Source organism: Triturus cristatus, chromosome 1_2 (genome assembly GCF_964204655.1).
Source record: "Triturus cristatus chromosome 1_2, aTriCri1.1, whole genome shotgun sequence".
Taxonomy (NCBI): Eukaryota; Metazoa; Chordata; class Amphibia; order Caudata; family Salamandridae; genus Triturus; species Triturus cristatus.
This window is the reverse complement of record NC_140580.1, coordinates 950232855-950255844: the sequence shown is the minus strand read 5'-3', so window position 1 is coordinate 950255844 and position 22990 is coordinate 950232855. Positions and strand designations below refer to the sequence as shown.

Here is a 22990-nt window from a genome sequence, read left to right as displayed (position 1 = left end):
TGATGCCATCGAACAAAAATACAAGCTTTTCAACCATTCACCAATTAATGTCATTGACCTGTGCTTATAAAACAGAATTTTGTGGTAAACTCAGCGTTGGATTGGTAACGCGGGCACTTGGGCAATGTGCGAGGGGCCGGTATCCGAATTCCAGCCGTGAGCTGCTTTTTTGAGCAGCCTGGGGCTGATTTGGGCGGTTTCTGCATTGCTCGATGCCGCCAGCGGCCCAGTGGGTGCCTTGTGGAAATATGGATTTTTCTGGTCAGTTATGTCCCCTATCTTGGACCCCAACGGTTCCATGTGCATGTCACAAATACATGTATGTTCCCTCCAGTTCCAGTTATGAAGACGCAAATACATGTGCGTCCACCGTCAACATGTCCTTTGACAGATCCGCCATGTATAGGCCGGATATCCCATTCCTAAATATGAAAGGCCATCGGCTTTATATGGTTCACTTATGCCACTTTTCAGTCCAGGCAAGTAGGCCCTGATTCTGTCATCAAAACTCCTCTTGCCTTCTGCCTCTGAAAGCTCCAGCCCGAGCCTGCATCTGTGACCATGAACTTTGTCTCATTCTCTGCGCGGCTCACGAAGCCTGACATCAGCTTACTCTCTGCCAAGAACTGTATTTCACCTTCGAATTATCTGCCTCCCCCTCAGCCGATGCATTCCTGCCTAGTAGTTTAAGTAAACATTCTTCCAGTTACCAAGCAAAAAGGCCCATCTTCTCTGTCCTCATGCAAGTAATTCATAGCCCTGTTACCATGGAATATTCCTACCCCCTCGCATTCAGTGTAGACACTTAGACGCTTGTACACGCACGCACAGTCAGTATAGAATAGATTCTGTCCGAGAGTCCCTCTTTTATGGATAACATAGTTCTTTAAACATAGGATGTTAGATATGATTTGGGATTAGGTTGACTTGACCCCCCAGACTTCTCGTCTCCACATATAGAGCTAAATGTCAAGTCCCCGTCACCCCCTAGTTACACGTCAATTACACGTCATACTGCTGCGCGCGCATCAATGCCAAGTATTATCTTATAGATCCACCTATGTATTACATCATAACCAATCATGTTCCTTTTTACTCATTATTACACCCATTTTCGGTTACGCGGACCACACGTCAATTTCCTTATCAATTGTTACGCCTACTGTATTCACTTCATTATAATGTATGTACTATAAAAGTTACTTCTTGTCAATAAAGTATGTACTTCACTTCCTGAACCCCCGTGGTGATGGAACTTGAAGCATCCGATTATAATCGATTATTGGAATAAAGCCCATTCCGAAACTCTAATATCACGGATTCTGCCTCTCATTTTACTGAGCTATTTTATAATGTTTCTGTATCAAATTCAGTCCCGGTAAAGGAATTTTTATTTACCACATGATGGCGCCCGAACAGGGACACTTTCTCATCTCACGCGCCGGCGGTGCGTTGCAGGCCCGGTCTCCTGCCACAGCTGGACGGACAATAACGCGTACCAGCAGGATTTCCTGTATCTCCCTCCGGTCAAGCGGGGGCGACTGAGACTGCGATCAACACCCAGACGAGGCGGTGAGAAGTGCGAAGTATCCCGACCAGAGCCTAGCTGAGAGAGCAAGATCCGAGGTATACAGAGACCCACCAGTCCGAAGTCAAGCCCAGTGTCCGACGAGTCGAGTCGAGTCCGGTCCGGTTCAAGTTCAAGTTACTGAGGCCTTCCGTTTCCGAAGCTACCCGGTGAGTACCATTTCTGGGGAGGCATTTCTGACGTGCACATAGGTTGTGCCGGTCAAGACGGGTTTGGGTACACAAATCCGGTCTGCACTGTTTTAGCAGTGTATCTGTACTGTTTAGCAGTATATCAAGTATTCCGAAGTATTCCGAAGTATCTAGTTATTGTCTAGTTATTGTCGAGAATTAAGCTTGGTGATTAGTTATGCAGACGATCATCATTGTTGTTTCAGTTAAAGGTTTAATGTTAAATGTTTAAAGTGTTTAAGTATGTTCTGTATATCGTGGTATGAATGACTGTTCATTATCGTGTTTATTGTATTAAGTCTGTTCAAATTCAAGTATCAGGTCAAAATCAAGTATAAGGTCAGTTCTCAATATGCCGCTCTTTTCGAAATTAAGACAGATCACTACCAGAAAAGGGGTTCTCGAAGAAGCCGTCCCTATTCCTCCTAGGGACACTCCAGGGCACTTTATGTATCACAAACATGGCTTAGACGCTATATTGTTTCTTGATTTATGGGTAGACTATACCAAGGGATTACCAGAAAGTCAGAGGTGGCCCACAGCGGGGACCTGGGATGCAGAGTGCATCATGAAAGTCGAGGAAGAGTTATGGAAAAGGAAAGTCAGACAGTCACAGAAAGACGCCGTTGAATTATGGCGTAAAGAATCACATAGACGAACAGAAAAAGCACGTAGACAGGAAGAGAAGAGTAAAGAGAATTCCAATAAAGTTCGAGAGAATCTATTAATTGAGGAAGGTATCAGAGTGAAATCAGAACAAGTAGACAGACAAAGAAATGCCCTTATGAATGGTATGTATCCCCTTCTGGCCGAAGGATTACCTAAGGCTACTCCAGAGATACCGAAAGACTTGCCACCCCCATTATTCCCAATCAAGGTACATCCTAAGGGGCATCCTAGAACCGCAGAAGATGTTTTTCTTTCCTCATATTTAGATGACGCAGCTCCCGAGTATGCTAATTCCGCCCCACGTAGACCGCATACCAGGGAGGTTCAACGCCAAGATCCAGTGCCCGTATCCCTACAGCAACAAATCGAGTCACAAGTTCCGGCAAGCACATCTGTTTCTGTATCCGCTCCTACAGCTACTTCTATGGCTGTGTCCACACCTGTAGTTGCTGTGTCACGTTCAACGAATCCTTTTACACCCGACGCCCCAGATGGGGCCGCGGGAGGAGCTACCAATATCTTTTTTACGCCACCCAGAATAAATAAACTTACCTTTCAAGAGTCAGCGCATTCACGTACACCCAAACTCCTTAGTACCCGTGCGCTTAAGGAACTTCTTATAGATTGTAGATATGACCCGGTGCCTGGAAAAGAGGACGAAATGACCCTAGCATCATTACGTATCAGACGAGCCGCAGGGTATTTAGCGAAGCTACCAGGAATGACTGCGCATCTAGATAAAATATATCATTTTGTTCAAACAGGGCGAGATCCAGAATGTATTAACAGAGCTATGGAATACCAGAAAGTAGAGATACAGGGGGAACTGTTGCGTTTCCTCATAAACTGTGTGATCAGAAATCAAGACCGACCGGGGGTAGATCCGGAAGCAATGAAAATTCTTACAAAATGGAGCCAGAATATATCAGAAGGGAGACACGATAAGCAAAATTGTATAATAGCCATGTGCCGAAAGATCCGTAAAGAAATAGAACGCCTACACGAAGAGAGATTAGAGACAGACGAGTTCGAGCGAAGCGAGGAAGAAGGGTCAGGACTGCCCGCCGGACAGTCAGACACCATAGCCTATGTAGGTAGAGGAAGATCTTGTAATAGGAATCAGACTAGATGTCATACTGACCCAATACGTCCAATATGTCCAGATAATGACAGGAATTTCCAAATACCTATAATTAACATAAGGTCTAACGAGCATTCGTTCCAAACCGCCGACAAACTACTCCGAGAACGAAGGGGTTATCATTTCCTCGATTCTATGGATGAACAAGATTTAGCCAGGGCAGCTGTCCATTGGGTGGACAGTCCCGGAAAATATAGTGATGATACAGTAGTACGCACATTTTTTAATCTTACCCCAGATGAACAAAGGTTAGCTGGGATTTATATGATTCAACAACTCATTATACTATATCAGAGTCAGCATTCGGACCCTGGTCCCTTACCTGACATATTGACTGAATTGCTTATGAATAAATGGAGAGGTCCAGGTACCAAATTAATTAAAGAAATTCTAGTATCTAGAAAGCAGTATATTCTTTTTGTATGCTCAGAGCATGTCTCATTGCCTGTCAAGAAAAGAACGACGTATCACCTGGATAGACAGAATCCCTTACGAGAAGTACACCCAATAAAAGGCGAGGACAATCAGTTTAAACGTGTATTTGTATATACGCCTATATCGAAAATAGAATTGTTAGAAATGAAGAAAGTAGTACCCAGTCATGACAAGGACCCAGCGGGTTTTCACCGAGAAATTAAAGACATGTTACTCATGGGAGAGTATACCTACCCCGACATTATGACAATATTAAAGGTGTTGATGCCTGCTGGCATTTATGAGAAACTCAAGGAAAAAGAGTGGGAGGTAGGTGATCAAAGGATAGAATGGTCAGCATTAGAAGCAGAAGAAAGGGCCCGAGGTCCAGGTTCGGGGCTTGGGGACAAAACTAAAGCACTACCAGGTCTACTAGTACAGGTACTGCCACGTTTATTAACTACGAAAAAGGAAGATTGGGGTACAATTTCAGCCTGTAAACAGAAGCAAGATGAAGACACTAGCGATTACTATGCCCGATTCGAGAAATGTTTTGGTATAAATAGTGGCATAAAAGCAAGTAGCGAATCATACCCGCATCTGTTTGTAACAAAATTAGTGGAAAATGCCCTGCCCCCAGTAAAGAATAGAGTATTAAAATTCGAAAGTACCTGGCAAGGTAACACTCCATCACAAATGTTACAAATGTTACAGTACCACCACAATAGAATTAAAGAGGAACAAGAACATGAACACAGACGCATGAAAGACACGAAAATGAAAATGCTAGTTTCCCAGACAGTTCCAGCTGAAGGACATAAAAAGGGTATGACACATTCCGATTCAGCAGGACCTGTAAAAGGGACATGCAATTATTGTAAAAAGCCAGGTCATTACGTACACGATTGTCCAGTGCTAAAACATAATATTGCCATAGGTAAAACACAAGAAAGATCACGGCCACTAAGACAAGATCAGAATGAACAAGGAGCTACGCAGCATGCCCAGGCCATGCCAGCCGCGCAACAGCCAATACAGTTTGTGCCAGCTGCACCACCGTTGCCTGCTGCTGCCACACAGACAACAACACGACAAATGTATCAGACCGCACAGTATGAATATCCCGAGTATCAGCGTTACGCATGAACAAGCCTAGAGAGGGAAGTTGACTTACCCCTTATTGAAATCCCAGTAGACCAAGAAGGACCTTATGTACATAGTGAATTATTAGGCCAAGATAGAAAATTTCTACTCGATACAGGGGCAAGTCGAACGACCATAAAACGTAGTGAAGTTCCAGGGGCACCCCTCTCAGGCTCACAGAATATTTCCCTTGGTTTTTCAGGAAAACCTATTGTTAATGAAGTGTCACAGCCTCTTCCACTTACGATAGGACCTCTGACCCGAACTACAGATTTATTGCTTACTAAATCATGTCCAGAAAACTTGTTAGGAATAAAAACGTTGAAAGCCCTAGGAGCCATAATATGTTGTTCTCCGGAAGGAGTAAGGTTGTTTTTACGTGATTTTAAAGGTCACTATGTATCTAGAGACATGGATCCCCGACTGCAGACTTTACCTACACATCTATGGGCACAAGGCCCTACTGATGTTGGTTGCATGAATATTACACCATATCGAGTCACACTAAAGGCAGGAGTGGTGCTACCACGAATGCGACAATACAAGTTACCACCAGATGCTGTAACGGCTTTACTACAAATCATTGACGAGCTTATTGCCCAAGGAGTAGTTGTAGAAACAGACTCCAATGTATGTAATTCACCGATAATTCCGATTCTTAAACGAACAGATCCTACAGCTCCGCCAGTATATCGATTGGTTATTGATCTGCGCGAGTTAAACAAATGTATTGTGCCACAATTTCCTGTGGTCCCAGATATCTCGTCATTATTGACAGCTATTGATTCCGAAGCAACATTGTTTACTGTAATTGATCTCAAAAATGCCTTTTTCAGCGTCCCAATAGATCCGGAAAGCCAATATTTGTTCGGATTTAGTTTAAATGGGCGTAGCTTTAAATTCACCCGCGCACCTCAAGGATTTACAGAAAGCCCCAGCATCTATAGCCAAGCACTGAAACGAGAACTTGACAGTATCCACATGCCGGTTAACACTGCCCTGCTTCAATATGTCGATGATCTGCTGATCACCGCTAGAAGCGAACCCGAATGTGAGAAAGCATCACTGACAGTTTTACAATTTCTAGCCGAAAAGGGGCACAAGGTGTCCCCTTCTAAGCTGCAATTCTGTGTCCAGCGAGTTATTTATCTTGGTCACTCGCTGTCCAAGGAGGGAAGGCAGCTTACACCCGACCGCATTCAGTTAATTGCTAACATGTCAATACCCAAGACACAGAAGGAGGTGCGGGCTTTCATAGGCCTCACTTCATATTGTAGACAGTGGATCCCTCAGTATGCATTTCTAGCAAAACCACTCATTCAATTGACAACACAGGAGGCAGCCACACCGACTGTTCTCCCTTGGACTCAAGAACATACACAAGCTTTTGAAAGCCTAAAGAAAACTTTATGTCAAGCACCTGTTTTAGCAACACCATGTTACAGAAAACAGTTTACACTCTTTGTTACAGAACGCGAAGGTACTGCTTTGTCAGTACTCACACAGGATCAAGCAGGAACACACAAACCATGTGCTTATTTTTCTAGTACATTAGATCCCGTAGCTCAGGCTTTGCCTGCATGTCTGAAATCAGTGGCAGCGACAGCTTTAGCAATCAGACAAAGCGATGCCATAGTGTTAGGACATCCATTGACAGTTCAAGTACCACATGCAGTAGAGGTTCTTGTAAATAGAACGCAAACACAACACTTGACCATAGCACGACTTACAGGGTATGAACTTACATTGTTTCAGCCACATATAGAAATCAGACGCTGTAACACATTGAATCCTGCCACACTTTTACCAGTAGTCGGAACAGACCCACTAGCCCATGACTGTATTGAAGTTATTACAATAACAACAAAACCCAGACAAGACTTAACCGATGTCCCATTGTCAGATCCAGACCTGACCTTGTATGTAGATGGTTCATGCATGAGAACAAGTACAGGAGAGTTAGTAGCCGCCTACGCAGTCACAACAGATACTGAGGTCATTGAAACTAATCGTATAACCACTTTGTCAGCTCAAGCCGCAGAACTTATCGCTCTGACACAAGCCTGTATTCAAGCCATGAATAAAAAAGTCAACATATACACTGACTCACGTTATGCATTCGGAGTTGTACATGACTTCGGCGTGCTGTGGCGAGAGAGAGGTTATTTAACTTCCCACGGTGCCCACATTCAGCACGGACCCCTCATTCATGCATTATTAGATGCAATACATCTACCCACTGAAATATCAATTATGAAATGTAAGGCTCATACGAAGGTTATTGATATCATTTCCCAAGGCAATGATCTAGCCGACAGAACAGCTAAACTGACTGCTCAAACTCAAACCCCCGACATGACAAAGACAATAGTCCCAACACCGACACGTTGTATGACAGTTAAAGATCCTACTCTTGACGTAATTGACATACAGACACATGCTACACCAGACGAAATAAAGAAATGGACTGAATTAGGAGGGATCCAAACGGACCAAGGATGGATGATGAAGGAAAAGTCTGTATGGTTCCTTCCTGATTCAATGGTCCAAGTTATAATTAACACTATACATAGTCCAGCACATCTAGGAGAAAAAGCTATGCTAGACAGCATTCAACACATTTGGTTCAATAAACATTTACGAGCAGCAGCAAAACAAAAGGTCCGTACCTGTATGATCTGTTGTCAGTTCAACCCAGGAAAAAGCGTTCCCGTAGAACAGGGTGGATTTCATACCCCTAATCATCCTTTTGAAGTACTCCAGATGGATTATATCCAGATGGAACGATGCAGAGGATTCAAATATGTTCTCGTAGTTGTCTGCGCTCTGTCCCGTTGGACGGAGGCATACCCGGTTTCAGATTACACTGCCCCGACTACTGCCAAACAGTTGGTTCGAGAATTCTTCCCACGATACGGTTTACCACGTGCTGTTTACTCAGATAACGGCCAGCCGTTCTCATCCGAATTAATGAAACACGTTTCACTTCTGTTAGGATATCAGTGGAAATTCCACTGTGTCCGACATCCCGAGGCAGCAGGTCTCGTAGAAAGACATAACCAGATACTGAAAATTAGAATGTCCAAAATATGCAGAGAGAAAGGTGTCGACTGGGTAGTAGCGTTACCAGTTGCACTCTTTTACATGAGAATGGTAGCACACTCTCGAACAGGGCTATCCCCGTATGAGGTGATCTTCGGTAGACCACCGAATATGTGGGGGACGCCTATACCACGCAAAATAACTGATATTGACTGTAATATGCTGACAGATTACTTGGCTTCCTTGATGTCTGCACTACAATCTTCTCGTTCACAGGTAGCTGCAGCCTTTCCCGACAACACTGAGGTGAAACCCCATGACGTTGTTCCGGGTAATCTTGTCTTTGTGAGGAATTTCGACCGAAAGACTCAGCTGGAGCCCAGGTGGAAAGCACCCAAGTTGGTCCTGTTGACCACAAGAACAGCCGTGAAGATCGAGGGCCGCAAGGGCTGGATTCATTCAAGCCACATCAAGAAATTTCATGGACTATCTTCGGATATAGACATTGTGCCCTGCACTCCCTCACAGACTGATACAAAACTCCCTTTTGTTGAACCTAACAAATCTGAAAATTACAAACTAAAGCTTAGGCCCAACTAGTCGAGCAATTTGATTGTTTAAGTCCTCTCCAAGGTGAAGCGGTTGAATTGTCTCTGACATGTATCCCTTGGACCTGAGTAGAGAAAATACCCGAAAAATGTTGAAACGACAGGCGTATTGTAAATCACTGCGTAGCCACTGCATAGTGACATTATTAATTTTGTTTTTATTGAGTCTTTTAATAATTATTACAAGTATGTTGTTGCACATATATTACCCTATTTCTAGACATGTTTATAATGTTGCTGCTGAACATTCTTTTAGTGACTTACCTCCGCATGAATTGTCTTATAGACTTGCGCTGCGCAATAACACTTTCATTAGTATGTTACATCATTCCCATCAGACTAGTAATGCCACCAATTGTTGGGTGTGTGGCCGACTCCCTCCCTATCAGAATTATGAAGGAGTCCTGCCTTTCTTTCCACATCCATTTACACATAATGGCTCCTGTGGAGCATGGTTTAGCTTAATTAATTCCATAGACTCAGACACAGCAGTTTACCAAGATCATTGGGTATGGGGAAATCTGAACCTAGCTTTACTCAAGGTCTGTTACCCTGACAAGGAGGGTCGCCCCAAAAGAACAGGAACTGATCTAGAAAATGAAGTATATGGATTAGGTAATTTTACACCTAATCTCATGATTCTAAATGTCGTATCTGAAATTGAACTAGTCTTACCCACCATGTCAGTATTCCCAGCGAGGGGTGAATTATGTGTAAGAAAGGTTGGTTCCATACATATGGGCCATAGTAAATGCACTACTATGGTAGAATTCAGTGATCAAGGAAAATCTTCATTTAGAGCTTCTCGCCACTCCTACTTTATATGTGGTCAGACTGCATATATGCGTCTACCTCTAGATTGGGATGGTACCTGCTACATTGCATTCCTTTTGCCACCTGTTTTCCTAGCTCCTCCTGATTATTACAGAAATATTCATTTAGTACACAACAGAGAACGGAGAGATCTCCCCATTGTCGATTACACTGAGACGGCATGGGACAAGTATGTAGATTTTAATAAAGGCATCTTTCCCTATATAGGTACTGTTACTAATAGTAAGCTGATACGTAGATTAACTAGAACCCTTGAAGCAGTAGTGAATGAGACTATTTCCGCCTTAGGCAATTTAACGGAAGAGCAGTCTGCTATGCGGATTGTTGTGCTTCAAAATCGTCTTGTCCTTGACGTCATCCTGGCTGATAGGGGCGGAGCTTGTAGGGTCATCGGATCAAGCTGCTGCGTATTCATACCAGAAAATTCGCCATCTGTATATAAAGCCATCACTCGCCTTCATAAGATTGTAAGCCAGATACACCAGAACCCAGGCACTTGGACTTGGTCCAGTTGGTTTTGGAATGCGGTATCAGCCTGGGGATGGAGAGTTTTATCCTTCCTAGGTATTGGCCTTCTCATACTATTCAGTTGCTGTCTATGTCTACAATGTGGACCAGCAATTTGTGGTCTGTGTGCCACATCGTGCATTCCACATCAAGATTTTCATTCAAGATCCCGGAAGAAGAAAGAAGAACAAATGATGCTATATGAACAGATCAATGGATTGATGAAGATTGATATCTCTTGAAGGGCAAGTAGGGGACAAGGAGGGAATGTGGAAATATGGATTTTTCTGGTCAGTTATGTCCCCTATCTTGGACCCCAACGGTTCCATGTGCATGTCACAAATACATGTATGTTCCCTCCAGTTCCAGTTATGAAGACGCAAATACATGTGCGTCCACCGTCAACATGTCCTTTGACAGATCCGCCATGTATAGGCCGGATATCCCATTCCTAAATATGAAAGGCCATCGGCTTTATATGGTTCACTTATGCCACTTTTCAGTCCAGGCAAGTAGGCCCTGATTCTGTCATCAAAACTCCTCTTGCCTTCTGCCTCTGAAAGCTCCAGCCCGAGCCTGCATCTGTGACCATGAACTTTGTCTCATTCTCTGCGCGGCTCACGAAGCCTGACATCAGCTTACTCTCTGCCAAGAACTGTATTTCACCTTCGAATTATCTGCCTCCCCCTCAGCCGATGCATTCCTGCCTAGTAGTTTAAGTAAACATTCTTCCAGTTACCAAGCAAAAAGGCCCATCTTCTCTGTCCTCATGCAAGTAATTCATAGCCCTGTTACCATGGAATATTCCTACCCCCTCGCATTCAGTGTAGACACTTAGACGCTTGTACACGCACGCACAGTCAGTATAGAATAGATTCTGTCCGAGAGTCCCTCTTTTATGGATAACATAGTTCTTTAAACATAGGATGTTAGATATGATTTGGGATTAGGTTGACTTGACCCCCCAGACTTCTCGTCTCCACATATAGAGCTAAATGTCAAGTCCCCGTCACCCCCTAGTTACACGTCAATTACACGTCATACTGCTGCGCGCGCATCAATGCCAAGTATTATCTTATAGATCCACCTATGTATTACATCATAACCAATCATGTTCCTTTTTACTCATTATTACACCCATTTTCGGTTACGCGGACCACACGTCAATTTCCTTATCAATTGTTACGCCTACTGTATTCACTTCATTATAATGTATGTACTATAAAAGTTACTTCTTGTCAATAAAGTATGTACTTCACTTCCTGAACCCCCGTGGTGATGGAACTTGAAGCATCCGATTATAATCGAATATTGGAATAAAGCCCATTCCGAAACTCTAATATCACGGATTCTGCCTCTCATTTTACTGAGCTATTTTATAATGTTTCTGTATCAAATTCAGTCCCGGTAAAGGAATTTTTATTTACCACAGCCTGAAGGGTCTTTATGGAGGTAGATGGGTGTCCATTCCCTCCCTGTTATCAGCGGCAGAGGTGTCACTCCCTTTCTCTCGCTGGCCTGGTCTACTAATATATGCATATTGAGCGGGGGCAGGGGGCCTGAGCGAAAGTGGCCTCACTTGTTTTCAGGTGTGTTTCACCAGTGTAAACTAATCCATGCATTATTTTTTAAACCTCCCCCCCCACCTTTTTATAAAATTTCGCCGATGCAGTGTTTTGTGGAAAGGCAATATGCAAATGTGGGCCACTTTTTTAGCGTGCCCGGTCGATTTTTAATCCTCATTCAACCCATGGTAAAATCCAGTAAATTCCCTAATTTACAAGGTGGGCTTGCTTATGTATGGGGGTCAGCTCTTTGGCAACAGGCTTTGGATTATGTAGATTTAATTTATATTCAATGGCTGGATGTGCAACTATCTGTTGCTCATTGATTGGTTCAACTTCGAAGAACGATGCTCTGCTGTACCATATATGACTTCAATCGTCCATTGTTGAGGCTGAAATGAACATAACTAGCAATGAAGGGCACTTTCTGTCAATATACAAACAGTAAATTTGTAATAAATATATTACAGAAAAACTGCGCCCATGCGGAGTATTAGTATAGATTTACTGATGGAGGTGTAAAACCACATGGGTCTGAAACACTAATAACCCACCTCGCACCGGTCAGATTTCTTTGCACTTGGTTTTACCCGATACGTGACAGAAAAGGGGAGCTGGCTGCTCCTGATGCTCCCACCCAACAAAATAACCCACTACAGTCGTAAAACCTTGCGGACTAACCAAATGACTTTTCAAAAAGTAGGTGCAAATGCAAGATAAAATTGCAATCTAAAAAACAATATGACTTGGCACTGATGTGTGATAGAAATGTGGACATTAATTGTAAACTACTTCATACACCATTGGCTTATCTGAGTGAATTTTAAAGAATGGGAGGGAGGCTGAAAGGGGTGCAGTTAGGATGGAAACTCCCATGAATGATGCTTTGCTCTGAGTCCCCCAGCTGCAATGAAACCTGGATTCCCTAGTGCTGTTTTTTGTTGTCATGGGAGAACACGATCATGTGTGTACGTCATGAACATACGGAATCTCCCTAGACAGATTTGTGGATTGCTCCATTCCTGAGACCTGGGTGGGACATACACTGGATAAGGAATAGCAAGGCTCTTCGTTACACTTTAAAGGCTGACTCTGCTTTGGGCATCCACACAAGTGAGGTATCATTTTCATCAGGCGACCGAGGGGAACGCTGGGTGGTGGGAAATGTGTGCTGGCACCATGATCCCACAACTTTTACAGCCAAACGCCATCCATGCAAATGGCCAGCCAAACGCCATACATGCACACGGCCAGCCAAGCGCCATCCACGTACACCGCCAGCCAAGCGCCAATCACGTACACCGCCAGCCAAGCGACAGTCCATGCACACCGCCAGCCAAGCACCATCCACACACACCGCCAGCCAAGCCTCATCCACGCACAACACCAGCACACAATCCCAGCCAAACACCATCCACGGACACCACCAGCCAAGCGCCATACACCCACACCACCATCCAAGCGCCATACACGCACACCATCAGCACACCACCAGCCAAGCGAGTCCAACCACAGTGACAGCCAAGCGCCATCCGCGCACACCACCAACCAAGCATCATCCATGCACACCACCAGCACACTGACAGGCAAGTAGCATCCACACACACCACCAGCCAAGCGCCATCCATGCATACCGCCCAAGCGCCATCCATGCATACCGCCCAAGCGCCATCAACGCATACCGCCAGCCAAGCGCCATCCACACACACCACCAGCCAAGCGCCATCCATGCACACCGCAAGCCAAGCAACAGTCTATGTACACTGCCAGGCAAGCGCTAGTCCACACACACTGCCAGGCAAGCGCTAGTCCCCACACACCGCCAGGCAAGCGCTAATCCACACACACCGCCAGGCAAGCGCTAGTCCACACACACTGCCAGACAAGCAAAAGTCCACACACACCGCCAGCAAAATGCAAGTACACAGCCGGCCAAACGCAATTACACGCAGACCATTAGCTGAACTCCAGTTCTCACAAACACAGAAACTTTCCCTACTGTCTAGTGTTTTTCTGTCACTCTTGAGGGCATATGAGCCAAAAAATATTGCAGGTCTGCCCCCAAGGGGGGGGGGGGGGGGGGGGGGGGGGGGGACAGAAACGGCCAAAATGTGTGCCCCCAACCCTTGCCTAAGAGACCGCTCCCTGACATGCTCATAAGCTTATCCCTGGTGCCTAGTGGGATGTCTGACCCCTACCCTGGAGGACAGAAAAACTGTGGCTATTTAGGGGGAGGTGGGCCTTGGCCTGCCCATTCTGGGCAGTCCCCCACCCCTCACATACAAACAAAAAAGTATCTGGTGCCTAGTGGGTTTCCTGCCCTCCCTAGGGTTCAGATTGGGGGCTATTGCCCCATATGCCCCCCAGGGGGCATAAAGACTGTGCCTATTGTTTTTGAGTGGGGGTAGGGGCATTGGCATGCCCATTGTAGGCAGCCCCACACCTGAACTAGTAAAACAAACAAAAAAAAAATAGTCCCTGGCTTCCTAGTGGGCTTTCCGCCGCCGGGGGGAGGAGGCTATTACACCCATTCAGAAAGACTGAATTTAGCCAAAAATAGGGGGGGGGGGGGGGGGAGGGGGGGTCGAAAACACTTGCCCAAAAGGGTTGCTCCCCCGCCTTGGTGTCTAGTTGTAGATTCCTCCTCGGGATTGCCCTCCTGCAGCAATCCCCAAGCAGGGATCTACTAGGGAAAGCCCCATGAGCACTGAAGCAGTGAAAGTGAAATGAACCAATAGTCTCATTTCACTTTTGATGTAATGACATGAGCGTGCCAGTCACACGATCGTCATTACATTGAAGGAAAAAAATGTCTTGAAAGGCTGGGTAAGATCTTCCCCAGCTCCCGAGTCTGAAGAACAAAAAAAAGAAATCCCTCTGCTGTAAACAACAGAGGTATTTCAAGGTTGTGTGCCACAGATTTAACGATTAAGTCCTCTACACACCAGCGCCACAGCTGAGGACGTAACTGTTACGTCCGTGGCACAGAAGCGGATAGCAATGGGAGCTTAACGCCCCACAAGTGTTAGTTGACAAGTAGCTAATCGGGCTGTATGTCGAGGAAGAGCTCTACAAGACGTCTATTTGTTAACAGGACTGGGGGATAAGGTCTCCCAGCAGGGTACGAGGTCCAGTGGGTGATCCTGGCGAGTAGATTCCAATCGCAAGGTGCAAGGAGATGCTACTAGATCCGTTGGATCATCGTTCGCGTGCACATTAAAGTCGGTGACCCCATACGCCAAATGGGACCGCCGTGAAGTTAGCCGTGGTTGTTTCAATCGGGCCATCACTTGTATGCAGAGTGAAGTCAGCAACATATGCCAGAGAGGGCTGGTGCGAAGACTGCAGGACTGCCGTGCTGATCAGGCAGTCGCCCGTGTGAAGAGTGAAATCAGCCACTTCGCATGCCAGAGGGGGCCGCCGTGAAGAGGAAGTGACTGCCTCCCGATTGGGCTGTCACCCGTGTGCGAGTAGGGTTGGTAACCATGTATGCCAGAAGAGGTCACTGTGAAGAACAAGGAACGTGTCCCAGTCCTGCCATCTAGTGGAAAGGACTAAGTGGTGACATGTGAGTGCCCAAGCTCTGATTTAGTATTGGAACCTAATCATTCGTCCCCCACACCAGAGGGAAGTATCAGATGAACATACCATCTCACCGGAGAAAGTGACATGGACGTCCAGCAGCTGCCCCTGCAGAGCTGCAAGTGCAACTCACCACCAGAAGGCACTGCAGCCTTCCGCAACGTCCGAGAGTGAAACTCTCCCAGAGACTCTGGTAGCGCAACCTCTGCAGGAGCAGGTAACAGTGATTGTGGGACCGGAAGGCCTAGGTGGAATTTTTTTTTGCCACAGAGCGATTAGGGCATTGCAACACTGACTTTTGGGAGGGTCAGAGTGGGACGTCTAAGATGCAGATTACTAAGGGGGCTTAACCTATAGGCGTATAGTGAATGGGGAATAACCTAGTGACAGGGAAGTGAGACTCAGGGAAACAAACACTAGAGCTTAGACCTCAGGGGACTGTGTGTATTATTTTTGGGCGCTGTATTTCAGTGTGTGTTTCAATATAACTACCACGTTTTTCATAACAGGAAGAATTTGACTAGACAATAATTTATTCCTGTTGCTAAACGTATTTTAAGTTGTAAGCTTGTGTTCACACCTCTGCATCTACACCCCCTCACCCCCACCCTGGCAGATGCCTTCAACTGCTCGACCAATGCTACCACTGAAGCCAAGTGCTGACGGGGTACTTGATCCAGTTGCTCTGAACCCATAGTAAGTTGAGCCAGGGGCATCAGGAGAAAAAGGCCTCAACCCACGGTTTGGCCCAATAGCTCATTTATGCCCCATGGCCCTCTGAAAGGGGTCTAACAAATGCATAATAAAGGTGACCCTGCTTAATCAACACGGCTTGAGTGGCTAACTGAGCTGAACAAGATATGTACCTTTGGCAAGGCTCTTTCTGGTAGATTCTCTACTTAACTGTAGATCCCTCACCTTATGATTACCAGCAGGTGCAGACTGGAATAGGAGATTATTCTTGCACTTCCCAATAGATCTGACACCAGCTGCACGACGCCATCTACCAGCAGTGTGATAGATGGCATAGTGCAGCTCGCGTCGAACCTGTCCTGCCGACGGATCACAATACAACTGACACCTCTGCGCATCAACGTCAGTTTCTTTCTAATATCTGTCAGTGTCTTCAATTGCGGAGCCCTTAATCAGCAGAATGTGCTAGAGTGCAGATCTCTAATGGACAAGCTACTTAACTTCAGAAATGCTCTTTCTTGCAGAAACTATCGAACTGCGGATTCCTCACCTTTTGAATACTCTCCCAGTCATCAGACTAGATCCGGAAAATCTTCAGCAATACCGCTGCGCATGGGGACATGATGCTTTTGGCTATGTGTTGACGTTGTTCCATGCCAGATGTGACGTGCGCGGGCCTACATAGTTCCAGCCATGCGTGCCGACATCAGCATTTTTCTTGATACTTCCAAGCCCGCAAACTCAGAACCAATCAATTGGTCGTGACTACTGTAAATATTCCGAAAATGTTATCTTTTTATGTGAAGAAACAAATTCAGGGAACATGGACATGAGAGGGTGGGTGAGGAATCAACCGTTAGTCTCTCTAACAGAAAGAGAGTTACAGAGACTAAGTATCTTGTTCTTCTGATGGAATCTTCTAATCGCAGGATTCCTCCTTTTGAACAGATATCCAAACAATACCTCTTAGGTGGTGGGTCCGTGAACCGGCTCAAACTAAAAAGTCCTGAAGGACCGAGCGGACAAAGTGCCCTTCCCAGTGGACCGGATGGTTAATGCAAAAGTGCCTCTGGAATGTGTGTAGTGAAACCCACATAGCAGTCTAACGAACGTCGAGACTCTGCACCGCACGTGGCAGTGGGTAGTAGCCTTGGTCCTGGTAAAATGAGCTTTGATGAGACCTGATATCAACAGGTGGAGGTCATATTGTGGCCCCAATGTCACTTCCAGGGTGGGACGGATATCACCCAGAGCCTCACAACATCTCCTACCAGCACGCAAGGGAACTGATTAGTAAAATTTCCGATTCAAGTCTGGCGCCTGGAGGAGTATTCACTAGGTGAGGAATCTGTGGTTAGACGTAGCCATCAGAAATCTGGTGGCTTGGCGTTTACTTTGAGGATTGACAAACCATGGACCCTTATCCCATGCCAAAGCAGCAATGCACTTCAGCCTAGAATGTCGGGCACAATGAGCCGGCTACAGCCGTACCTCTTCCCCTGCAGCTCAACAGAGAGGTGAACTGGGAGGTGAGCCAGAGGGCTGATGGAAGGAGAACGGTTGCATTGGCGGCATGTTATTTTAAACAGTCAGTCAAATGTCACTACTTCCTCTGCAGTGAACGTGAAGACAAAGTGAAGAGCAACTAATGAGAAGGGCAGTGGCAGGAATATGCGATTAAGTATCGCCACTACGAAAACTGCAGAATTATAAAAGGGGTGTGTAAGTCATTCAAAGAAAGTACACAATATGCCATAAAATGCCAGCATTAAGCTCGAGGAAATATAATACCAGAGGTGGGATCATCATGCTGTGGATTCTCACAATCTGGCAAGAAGTAGTTCCATTATAAATTGTGATGTATGACACCCTTATCTAGCTGCCCTCTGCCTGTATCCAGCATTCAGTTGCTATGATAGGCCCGGCACGCATACTAAGCATGATTGACAGTGGTCTCTCAACTGGTGATGCTTTCGAGCATTACTAGGGTTGCAAAACATGATCTCTGATCATACACCAATTTAGGCTGCCATCAATTCCATGTAACTGCTGTGTAAATTCAGGTGGTCGTCCCTGGAAGGTTCTGCATATGCCCATACCATGCACATGCTTCCACCTGGAAGTGGGTCCTGGTCCCATCATGGCAGCAGAAACTACCTCTGATAGAAGCTCCATCTCTGTGCTATATTATTTGGATAGGTCTCTTGGTGTCATCAACAAAACAGTACAGATGCTCAAATGCAACATAAAAGGCTTATGGTATAAAAAGCAAAGTCTTCAGTAGTATATGAAATTTCAGAATATATGGCTCTTTCCAGATATGTATAAGGAAGTTGTTCCATTTCCAACTGCCCCTCACTAGACAAATATACTCAAAATAAAAAATTTTGCATATGGAAAATCGGTAGTGGGAATATTGAACAGAGACGTTTTAAGGTATAGCCATAGTGGGAAATTGCCCAGCCCCCCCCCCCCCCCAGTAATTTATTTGTTCTGATGTTCAAGCTTACCTTTGTCAAATTTTCTAACAGAACCAAGAACCCCTCTGCATCTCTCTTTTAAGAGATGTGCATGTATACAGATGTGTGTGTGTGAATATGTATGTGTGCATATATATATATATATATATATATATATATATATATATATATATATATATATATATATATATATATATATATATATGTATATAAAATTCAATATTGATGCATGCTTGAATATGCAGAAAATAGGCAATCAAATTCAAAGTTGCTCAAAACAGGGCAGCACAAAATACGTCTGGTCTGACACTCCAAACAGTACTTAAGATGACACTGATGTTAAAATACCTTCCTCTGCTGGTGTGGTGGTGGTGCTACCTGGATCCACAGGCGGTACGGAACTCTGACATTTCAACTTAAAAATCAGGCCATCCGAAGAGCCAGGTCTTGAGGTCCTGAACCGGAGCAGTGTAGGTGTGTGTCAGAGGTGTGGGGGGAGGTCGATCCAGGCCTTGGCTGCGAGGTAGGAGAAAGGCTTTCCTCCCGTTCTGGTCTTGCGGATGCGTGGGGCGGTGGCCGGAGAGCGGTCGGATCATCGGATGCATCTCTTGGGTCGTGGAAGGAGAGGCGGTGATGCTGTGGAGGGCCTTGTATGCGTGAATGAGGAGCTTGAAGGGTATTCTTCAGTGCCAGGCAGTGCTTTAGTTGGGGATCACAGAATCCTACCCGTGACACCTTGCCACGGGGTTTAGCCGCACGAGAAGATTATGAGGACGTTGTATTCATTATGGTTACGCGCTTTCACCGCATATTTATGATCTGATCTTCTCTTTTCTTACGTAAAGGAACCGTAATTATCCCGGTGCTTTCTCCTACATTACCACCAGCTCCTTTCTCCTGGCTAGTAAATCAACGAGAATGTGTAAATGTTATGGCTTACTGCGCGTTGCTGCACTGCTCGTTTGATGGCCGAGAAACCAATAAAAATGTCAAGCGGCGGAAACAATGTCATAAGGAAACTGTAACCTTTAAATGCCAGCGGGTAAGGTACAAGAAAAAAGATTCTCACTGGAAAAATGGCGGCGGGGTGGAAACGCGCAGGCATGACGCCGAGGATCCATTGAGCGGCACTTAAGAGGAAAGCAGCTGCACTGACTTCGGAGGCAAACCATTTGCTGAAGCTGTGACCTTGCCGTGCCAGGAGCACAAACGGGGCGCGGTGCAGACATCCATCAGAACACTGGAGGCGGTGGGGGCCAGCAGAGTGCACGAAGGTGAAACGGCACCCTGCAAACTGGGATTTAACGCGCCTCAGACACACAGCTCGGAAGCAACGAGCACTTGTTTCCTCTCTGGGTGTCTGAGCACTTTACACAATGCACTCGCATAGAGACAGGTGCACGGCTGTGCCCTGGGCGAGTGCACACATTCACGATATGCCCCGGGGGTGTCTCAGCCACACACCATTCCAAATGCGGAGGCAACCTCGCCATGCTTTTAAAGTAAAACATTCACTATCAATCAGTATGGGGAGAGGATGTGATATAACGGCCAGAGCGGTCGATCTCGAAGCTGTGGGACGATTTGGAGTCTCGGCAAGGACGCTCAAAATCCTGTGATTCTGGGCAAATTACTTATTTTCCCCTGCCTAAAAAAATGAATGTGTCAGCGCTGTGATACCTCCGGGTGGAGTTCGTTCTATATAAAACTCCCCCACCCTAAAAAAATAGATGACAAAACAAAAGATGCTTAGTCCTTTAACTTTATTTCACTGCAAAATGAATGATCCCAGCGTTTACGCTGCGTGGCTGTACAGACTGAAGGACAGAACATCTCTTAAGAACAGGATCGGATCAGCACCGTGTATTCGAGAGAGACAAAAGATAAACTGCACCCAAATATACGAACCACAAGGAAAAGTCTCCTCCGCTACAAGTACAGGTACATCTGCTACATCTTCACAGCTGCCCACGTGGCCCACTGCCAACCCTGAATGTTCGAGATTCATCAGAAAGCGGGATATGTGCGTTTCTGGGCGCTTACACGGGCCACGCCACACACACGTTAACAGCACGGCCTGCCACTCCGGCAGGTCTCTGGAAGGCTGCCAGCCAGGGGGCTGAGTTCAGAGAAAGATGGACTGCCGAATGCCAGCCACGCCACCATGATCCCGTTCTAGTTTCAGTCTCCTGCAATGAAGCGGTGGTCAGAACATTTGTGCTAGGGCTGCTGTTGGTGTCCAGACCAGCCGTGGTGACAGTGGGGCTCACACCTGGTCTAAAGGCACTCATGCCTGCGCAAACCCGAGATCTCCACCCCAGCTAGGTCCTCACATTGTGGCCAAGCACATGCACGCCAAAGGCAATTGTGAATCGTTCTTGATCTCGTCCAAACTATTACCAATACCAATTCTATGCACTTACCACTAATTCTACAAAACAGAACCTCCTTATGTTACTCCACAGCCTCATGTGACATGCCTTACATCTCGCAATACTTTGCTCTATTGCCAAATCCCCACAGAAAAGCTGTCTTCTTCTCTCAATGAATTATACCAAAGAAATTTAAATATTATCCTTTTCCAGATGAGACCAATTTTATTCCTTCCTCTTTCCTTTATTCCAGACTAAACACTGTCACATCCTACCTTTGTTCCAGATTCTAGATTATTGTTTGAAGTCTCAGATATTTCGCCTCTTTTCTAGATCACACAAGTCTATACACTGAAGTTCGGATGGAAGTTTTACATACCTCGCCACTCTTTCAAGAAAACCTGAATATTTCACCTCTATGACTATACCACTAAAGTCTTGCATATTCCATCTCTCCGCTAGTCTGCACTCATTAAAGGCTCACATATCTCTCCTCTCCTCCAGATTAAACATACTGAAGACTCACCTAGCTTAATTTTCTTCAGGGTCAAACACTGAAATCACGCACATCTTACCTATTACATAGGTTAAAGTCTCACATATATTAGCTCACGTCTCTTCCACACTAGATTAAAGTCTTGTATATTTTTGCTCTCTGGAGTCTGCATGGTCCAATTCCCTTTCAGAATTTGCAACCTCAATTCTTGCATAGTTCCCTTCTGGCCTAGAGTAGATTGAATTCGTAAATCTCACCTCTTTTACAAATTATAAAGGTTTAAGTCTTGCATAGCTCAAATTCCTTGCAGGTTAAAACGGCTTAATTCTTGTACATCTCATCTTGTTACAGTCTTAAATAGATCACTCCTCTTCCAACCTATACACAAAGACATGTAACATATCTTACCTCTCTTCCAGACGAAACCCCTTACAGTCTTATAAACTATACACATCGAAGCCTTGCACATCTCCACTCTCTTGCACTCAATCCATGCTGGAGTCTCACAATCTCATTCGTCATTCCCACAAAACAGACTGAAATCTCTGCAATAGCGTCTCAGTTCTTTGGATGGTCAATCAGTTATTTTTAGAAGAAGGGGGCATCACAGCTGGAGACAATCCTCCAGGTGAGGTATCCAGTGACAATATAATTATTATATTCTGGACCATTAAAGTTCCTCCTCAAACTTCCACCAAACACAGAACACCACGAAATATCAACGCAAGATCATGAGGATCCAGGCATTGGAACAATACATGAAAATATTCTGCAGCAAAGATTGTTTAATTGAACATTTAGTCAGTAAGATATTATTGGAGATGCAAAAAAGAAGCAGAGAACTCTGGGTAGTTGCCAAGTTTAGGTGGAGAGCAGCTCCTGTTTGGAGCACACTACAACACCAGCGGCAGTCTAACGTTGCTCACCTCAAATGTCTGCTTTTCTATACAGGTTTTTATGCATAATCTCATGCTTAAAACTTGGGTAGAAAAGCAGATATTTGAGGAGAGCAAAGTTAGAGTGTCGCTGATGTTGTAGTGTGCTCCATACAGGAGCTGCTCTCCACCTAAACTTGGGAACTACCCAGAGTTCTCTGCTTATTTTTTGCATAATTTACGCTGCACTAGGTCTGAAAGGGTATTGTTTTGGTTTACTGGAGATGTGTGAAACTGGCATATGTCTGGGAAATGTCTTTGCTTTGGCAAGTTACCATTTGAAAAGAACCATGAACCTGTCTGAAGGTGCTTGTGTATAACCACGTCTAACAAACAGTAAAGTACACAGCTCTGCAGCCTGTGGAAGGTACAGATGACAAACTGAAAAGCTTCCACTTCCCCTCCTTTGAGCGGGAAAGAACTAAGGAGAGCTTCGAAATCAAAGACATATCATTTCAAAACTAAAATGAAGCTTCATATCTTCAAGGTCATTTATTTAGCAAATTTGGATAAAAACTGAAAATAACGGACCAAATTCAAACGGAAATCCAGAACAACATTACGCACCAAACAAGGATGGAAAAAAACCTCACCTGCCTATGCAGAATCGGAGCTAAAGTGCCTTAGAACAGAAAGTTTGTTGTGTTTAACCTATTCTTATGGCAGTAGACTTAGCAAAAAGAAGCGGAGTATGAAGAACAAAGCGTTCATGAGATGAAATGGGCTCAGAGTATGAACAAATGAGATTTCA

The 22990-nt window shown here is 45.2% G+C and overlaps 1 protein-coding gene across 4 annotated transcripts in view; it reads right to left on the bottom strand.

Annotated features, from left to right (window-relative positions):
* The window catches only part of RGS3 (regulator of G protein signaling 3), an 834919-nt gene that overhangs the window by 241349 nt on the left and 570580 nt on the right, over positions 1-22990 (bottom strand). The window lies entirely within an intron of this gene.